Source organism: Akebia trifoliata, unplaced genomic scaffold (assembly GCF_017979445.1).
Source record: "Akebia trifoliata isolate Shusen 1 unplaced genomic scaffold, ASM1797944v1 Contig00756, whole genome shotgun sequence".
In the NCBI taxonomy this organism is placed as follows: Eukaryota; Viridiplantae; Streptophyta; class Magnoliopsida; order Ranunculales; family Lardizabalaceae; genus Akebia; species Akebia trifoliata.
The window spans coordinates 2,108-10,100 of NW_028237178.1; the positions used below are offsets into that span (position 1 = coordinate 2,108).

Sequence of the window (7,993 nt, forward strand, 5' to 3'; positions counted from 1 at the left end):
TTCATACATCTCATTCATTTTCCTTGGTATGATATTCTTTTAAAAAATGGTCAAATTTAAAAGGTAGCCACCTTAGGTGGAGAGAATGGGATGCCTAACGCCTTCCCTATTCTCTAACCGAATCCCTTTTCCTAGATTTTAGGTAGGCCATACATTTTTCAAGAATGAGAGTCACTACAATGTCAAGAAAAAATGATTTTTCAAAAAAATTGATTTGGGTGTCCATTCACACCTATTTCAAAAAAAAAATTGTGACGACTTTAAACAACGTAGCATTGAGGTTTAAAGATGAGCATTCTCATATCTACAGAGGTGAAAGTAGGAGAGAGAAAATGAAAAAAAGATAGAGAAAATAGGAGAGAAAACTTTTTAGCCCTTAAAGGGCAAAAAAAAATTTTGTGTTTATAATTTTTTAAAATTTTAATTTTTTTACAATTTTTTTTGTGTGTGAATTTTTTTAATAATTTCTCTGAATTTTAAACTAAACTAAAAATAATAAAAAGAATAATAAATAAAATGACAATGTAAAGATTAGATCAATTATATCCACCACAAGCAAATCATCTCATCAGTTTATCGATGTTTATTTTTATCTTCATCTAACTAACAAAGCTAATGTTGTTGTATTGGGGAATAATTCTATTAGGCGCAATTAGAATCTCAGAAAATTGTGATTTAAGTTAATAAGATGAAATCAAAAGATTAACATGATATTCTAATTAACATGATTTAGCTTGAACTTATTTAAGTATAAATCATCAAACCATGAGTAATCAAATCAGATTTGATGATCCTAATTCAATAAAACATTATCACATGTAAACATTGAAACACAAATATAAATTAATAAACTGATTAAAATAATCTTGCACATGGTTTCATTGACCTCTCTAATAGAGGTCTAACCACAGATCATTACAATAATGATAAAATCAAAAATAAAAGAAAATAAGTGATTAAAGATGACAAAATAGAGAAATAATCTTATTTTATTGATCTTGATCTAAAACTTATAGTATCTCTTTCTAATTATAAAACTTGAACATAAAATAAACTAAAAACCTAAAAACTAAAAAATAAAAGAAATGTGATAGAAAAAGATAGGAGAGGATGACTTCAAAAGATATGGGATGATATTTGGCTTTGGCCTCTTATTTATAGAAACTAAATAAAGGTTTTATAGATTCGAAGAACTTTCGTGTTTTACAAAGAGTTTATATCTTACTTTATTACGTCACGAATCATGTCATCATAAAATTGCACAAATCTCGAGGTAATGTCTGTTGACATCATCACGCCACCCAAAGAGATCTCGACGCCACAATTATTGTAAGCCCAATGGGTCTGGATTTTGGTCCGTAGTCTTGTCTTGGGTCATGGATTGCAATGTACTTCTTCGATCATTTTGATTCATCCTTTTGGATCTCGTGACTTTAACCTATATAAATAAATAATCAAAATTAGGTAAAAAAATTATAATTTATTTGAAAATAATAATAAACATGGACTATCAATGAATTATGTCTATTTAGGGGATTTAATATATAATTAAACGTTAAAGTCTGTAAATAGGTCCTAGAAACGACTTCATAGGCCATGATCATTAGAGTTGGAGTCGGTTACAACTCTTGAAATTAATTCCAGCATTTGATTCCCTATAGGAATTCAATTAAGGAATTATACACATCTCCAACTTTGGTGTTTGGACAACCAACTTGGAAATGAAGTTAATTATTATTATTGTTGTTTTTCAAAAAAATTCTAAATTTAAACTCGTAACTTTAAAGTTACATTATAATATATTTATTAATTAAGTTGTGGGTTTAACCACATAATCATACTTAAAGAATACTCTCAAAAAAGAATAGTAAATCCTGCCAATTAAATGGAAAATTAAATATAATAATCTTCAATTTTCTCAACATTTTATTTGTTATTGGATGTGCTATTATTTACTGTCGAACTTGATGCTGTTTTATTTAGTGTTGAGTTCACTATTTACTTTTTAAATAAAAGTGATGAATTTGACACTGGTAAAACCCACCCATTTTCAATTTTTGAGTTTTTTCGATTAAAATATATGGAAAGATTGACTAAAACATTGAGATAATAATTTGTTTAGATGATTTTAACCCCAAAAGAATCATTCTTGATCGATTTTCATCCAAAAATTAAATAATAAAAAAAATGAAAAAATTCTAGTTTTTTACATACTTCTTCTTCTTTCTTAAATTTTTTTCAATGGAATTGAGTCTCCAAAACTCTATTGAAGTATCAAAAATCCAATTTTTTAAATGAAAATATTGAATTTGAACATTAAAGCATTCAATCATGAGAAATGTGGGAGACGAGGTCCAAGTACCGTTTAGAATGTGAAAAGTTTGCTAAATGAACTATTAAGAAATCATCCAAAACTTATAAACTATTAAGAAAGAAATCCCTCCACCAGGTTCTTTAAATAATTTTTTCAAAAAAGAAGAAGAAATTGATTGGACCTTGATTCAATTTAATTGAATCAACTTATTTTATTAAAGAAATTAAAAATAAATAAATATATTTTTTCTCAATTACTAACAACTTTTATTTATTTTATAAAAAGAAAAGACTCATAAAATGAGTTTTTTCACCAATCCGACAGATTTTGTTAAATATACTATCCAGAAAACTGATTTGGTCCGATTTTTAATTGAAACTTTACTAAAGTATGTAAATTGAAAAATATACAAGGTTGCTTGCTTTCTAAGTTGTACAGTGGTAGCAGCTTTTTGTCACAATGTATGCAAACTTGTACACAGTAACTATGGATTATAGGACTTGAAGCACGCCCATAGAAAATATCCTATAAAGATAACAATAAAATAATATAAAAAATCTTATATTGCGATCCAGTTTGACTACTTTCAAAGAACCGGAATGGAGCCGTGGAGGGGCTCATCGTCTTCTTCGGATGCACAGCTGAGAAAGAACCCTACTCGATCAACCCCGATCCAATCGATCACGAAGGTTCGTTGTCAGATCTTTCACCTCCTCTATAGTTTTAGGTTTTCAATTTCATTCCCAATTAATGTTGATGGTGTCTTTTATTGATTTTGGAGTTCGATTTACGTTTATTTAATTATTATTGTCGAACAAGACAGATATATGATCATGTACGATTGATATAAATCTTGTGAATTTTGTGATATTGATATAAATTTTAAATATGATTTGTCTTGTAGGTTGCAGTTGAGAAAATAAATATGGAATCCCAATCATGTGTTCTTCATGCATCGCCCATTATTACTTCTCAGATTCCATCTTTTTTTAGGAAAGAGACTCATGAAATCTGAGTAAAAAACAAGGCATGCGTGGTGGGTGTTTGGATCTGTTCATGCATTGTCCATGTGTGAGTGTGAGTATTGTGTGATCGATACCTAAGGTTCTACATGGAAATGGCTGTATTCCTATTACTCACTGTATGTAGATTGTAAGCATACATGTGAGTATCACAGATAAATAAGGTACCTTCTCCACACAATCTTCATCTGGCATCTCATAATTTCCATTTTGCAGGAATGCGAAGCGACGAAAGAGACTCATGGAATCTGATTCACTCAACATTTCCAAAGAATATGTACAATCAAATTGTTTATGCTTAGTTATTGATGTAACTAGTATCTTATGTCCTACAGTTCTAAACACAAACTTCTTAAGGAATTGTTCTTCCCAGACATCATCCAGGACCAATAATATGGGTTCTCCTTCTTTCTTCTTTCTTTCTGCTTCATCAAGTATCTCAGCTGCTTCTCTGCATTTTCGTCATTTTAAAATTTTAGGACTTATTTCTAACGAGCAGCCTTCTAAATATTCCCTCTACGATCACTTTAAAGTCAGGCGAGTTTGAAATGGTTAAGAATATGATGTTATCCTTGAATATTTTTGTGCAAAGAGAGCACCAGAAAGCTATTTAGTAAGGAAAAAAAATAAAAAATAACTTCACGATAATCATAAATTGAAACAAGGATAACTTCGTGATCATAAATCAAAATACCAATTATGACACCAATTCGAAAAGTTTATGACAAGCACTCCATCACGGAGAACGTCGAAGGCCATTGAGAATTTTTCTTATCACAAAAGAAAAAGGTTGTTCTAAGGGTTAAAACGCACTTTTAAATCAACTCTGTTTTAACTTTTTTTCTGGGTAATTTGGAGTCCAGATTTGTTTTAGAAGGTCATTAGTAAGTATTGTAGTGTTGGTAGAGGAAGTTTAGGAAAATATCGTATTTATTTAGAAAGTTTTACTATTTTAGATTAGTAGAAGTTGAGCCAAATTACAAGTTTGAAAGTCTTTTAGTTATTTTTTATTTTTTTTCCTTACTAAATAGCTTTCTGGTGCTCTCTTTCTACAGAAATATTCAAGGATAACATCATATTCTTTACCATTTCAAACTCGCCTGACTTTAAAGTGATCGTAAAGGGAATATTTAGAAGGTTGCTCGTTGGAAATAAGTTTCTAAAATTTCAAAATGACGAAGATGCAGAGAAGTAGCTAAGAAACATGATGAAACAGAAAGAAGGAGAACCCATATTGTTGGTCTTGGATGATGTCTGGGAAGAACAATTCCTTAAGAAGTTTGTGTTCAAAACTGTAGGACATAAGATACTGGTTACATCAAGAACTAAGCATAAACAATTTGATTGTACATATTCTTTGGAAATGTTGAGTGAATCAGATTCTATGAAAATTATGAGATGCTAGATGAAGATTGTGTGGAGAAGGTACCTTATTTATCTGTGATACTCACATGTATGCTTGCAATCTACATACAATGAGTTATAGGAATGCAGCCATTTCCATGTAGATCTTAGGTATTGATCACACAATACTCACACTCACTCACGGACAATGCATGCATAGATCCAAACACCTACTATGCATGCCTTGTTTTTTACTCAGATTTCATGAGTCTCTTTCTTGGGTTTATTTGACGTCCCTTCTTTTTATCAATATTTGGGATACCTCCTTGAAGATACCACATGTAATCAAAAGGATAGGGTTCTACTGGAATTTTGAAGCTAGATAGGCGCTTCAAAGTTTTCCCAACGTCATATGTTCTCAAATAATTCAAGAAAGTACACCCATGCAGAAATGAACATTGAATTTTGATTTATTCAACGTAATATCTCAAAGTGATGCCCTTCTGTTTATTGTGCTTCAAAGTGTGCTTACACATGCACACATGAATCCATACGCCCACCACTGTGCACATTAGCGCACTTACGTACACACACATGCACACCTTGTTTTCTGAAAATGTTCCATGTTTTGAATAATTCAAAACGTTGACCACTACAAATATAAGCATTGAATTTATTTATTTATAAGTATTGAATTTTGGTTTGTTCAAATTAATATTTAGTGATGCCCTACCTTGGTATTGTGTGTATACTGTTTTTCTTGTATGGTATCTACAAAAAGAAAATAACTGATTTTACTTGATTTATATCAAATAATAGATAGTAAGACGTTGCAAGGGACTACCCCTGACTCTTACGGTGATCGCTTCCTCACTATGTGGAGAACCTACAAGGATGTGGAGAAGGATAGAGAAAAAATTGGGGGAAGGCTCTTCCATCTTCGATGCACACAAGGATCTTCTTGAATGTCTTGCAACCAGTTTAGAGTTCTTAGATGATGATGTTTGAGAGTGCTTCTTGGATTTGAGTTTGTTTCCCGAGGACCAATGGATCTCCGCTTCTGTTCTAGTAGACATTTGGGTTGAACTCTATGAACTAGATGATGCTGATGGCATCCTCTGTGTACTATCCTCCCAAAATCTCGTTGATCTGGTAGGAAGTGTTAGGTATGTTGCTCTTCTCCATATTTTGCTCAGATGATTTTCATTGTTTGATGATAATGCAGGCTGATTTAACATACATATCTTTACTATTATAATAAGAGAAGGCCAAGTAGAAGTGGTTCAAAACCAAAATTCGAGTGGCCCTTAGTGCCCCCACTTGTATATTTTTAAATTTAGGGTCTTGTTGGGCACACATTAAAGTGCAATAGATCCACTTTGGAAATTGGAATCTGAGGGTATTGTGGTAAGAAATCATATTTTTTAGGGCATTTTCATACAAAATCCAATTTCCAAAGATTATTTTTTGCACTACACGTTAACAAAATCCTTAAATTTAATATAATCAGAGACATTTTGGTAAAAACCAAGAAAATTGCAACCAAATTACATTGCTTAGTTTTCAAAATTACATAAGTATCCTTTTTTAAACTATGTAATCTTCAAAGAGCCTTTAATCAATATTTTGAATTACAAATAAACTCTTTTGATACATGTGTGTTTGCACATGCCACCTTCTAGATCAGTATTAACCAGATGAATGATTACAATTTAGGCATAACTTTCCTAAATGATGTGTCATCATAAATGAAGAATTAAAATCGATCATATTTCCTTTATTGCTATAAGTACTGTATTCATCAACCGACAAGTTGGACATTGTGTTATCTACATATATCTTCAAGAAACATCTGTTTTTGTTCATCAGAGAAAATGATGCAGGGGAGGAGACTGGCGGAATCTTTGATAAATTATTTGTTACACAACACGATGTTCTCCGAGATTTGGCTATTAACAAGTGTTCGGAACAGCAAAACATAAACCAAAGAAAGAGACTAAAGATGGACCTAACAAAAGACATTATTCCCAAGGATTTGCGGGATCAAGATTTCCTAACCTTTCATGCTAGCTTAGTGTCTATCTGCACAGGTTTTTTAATCTTTGTTCATTTGTGTCGACTTGCTTCATTGTTGTTTCATCGACTTATGGAGTTTATTTCGCAGACGAAATGTTTTCTTCAACATGGAGCTACGTTTATTTCACAGACAACGTTTTCTTCAACACGGATCGAGTTGCAATTTCCTGAAGTAGAGGTCTTGATACTGAGTAGCTCAACATTGAAGTTCACCTTACCAAAGTTCATCGAGAAAAGGAGTAAGTTGAAGGTTCTGATTATTTTGAATGAATGTTACGGTGCTGGACTAAGTGGGTCATCCTCTCTTGGTTATCCATCCCAACTAAAGATACTAAGGTTACATGGGATTGGGTGGCCTTCCATTAATGATATCAGAGCGCTATTAAAGAATTTGCAGAAAATATCATTAGTTCATGTTCATTATTCCTGTGATTTGGGCATCTACGGTATATCTTATAAATTTTAAAGTATCATCGAGATCGATATAAAAGATTTATATTGTTTGGAGGCATTTCCTCCAGGAATCTGCAAGCTCACCAGATTCTATTTGAAGACTTGACAAGCTAATTTTCTTGGATATATGTAATTATTCGTTTGACAGCATACGTGGATTATTTTCATAGAGGAAGTTTATTGTGATAAAGAAATGGGCATCATGGGAAGCTGTCAAGATGTCTCTTCCTAAACTGAAGATACATATATTAATTCCTGACGAATAGAACTGATTTTCTCTTGAGGAAATATTGGAGCACTTAAATGTCATTAGTTATTTACCTTTGTATTACATGGTTTGTCGTTTGTTAAAAATTGGGATTATGTTATTGTGTGTTGTATACATTGTATTGTGATATAATAGACTCTAATAGAGTTTATATAAAGAATTCTTATTTGAGATAAACACTACCACGCCAGATTTTATTTTAATATTAAACTAATGTAATTTAATTAATTAATTTTTAAAAAAATTATGTTTTGGTGTATTGCTATGCACCTTACTATAATGCATTATTACATAATATTTTCGGTCACGTTATCATCATCATTATCATCTACGCTTTATGATAAATTTTTGAGGTTGGATTGTTGACTCATCTCAACATCGTTTGAGCTTGGGTCAAGATCATAAGCACCATGTCCAATATTTTGAACCACCTGAATTATTGTGATTGTTAAGGTTTAAAATCTCTCCTTATGGACAATATTGTGGTCGGTATACAAATCGAGAGTGGCTTGACCA

General features: G+C 31.6%; 1 pseudogene across 1 annotated transcript; it reads left to right on the forward strand.

Annotated features, from left to right (window-relative positions):
* Positions 1-2,728: 2,728 nt before the first annotated feature.
* LOC147381100 (putative disease resistance protein At5g66900) lies at positions 2,729-6,979 on the forward strand (annotated as a pseudogene). The gene is made up of 4 exons (XR_015174771.1): positions 2,729-3,003; positions 5,500-5,846; positions 6,550-6,770; positions 6,845-6,979. The product of XR_015174771.1 is annotated as a putative disease resistance protein At5g66900 (transcript).
* Positions 6,980-7,993: the final 1,014 nt, after the last annotated feature.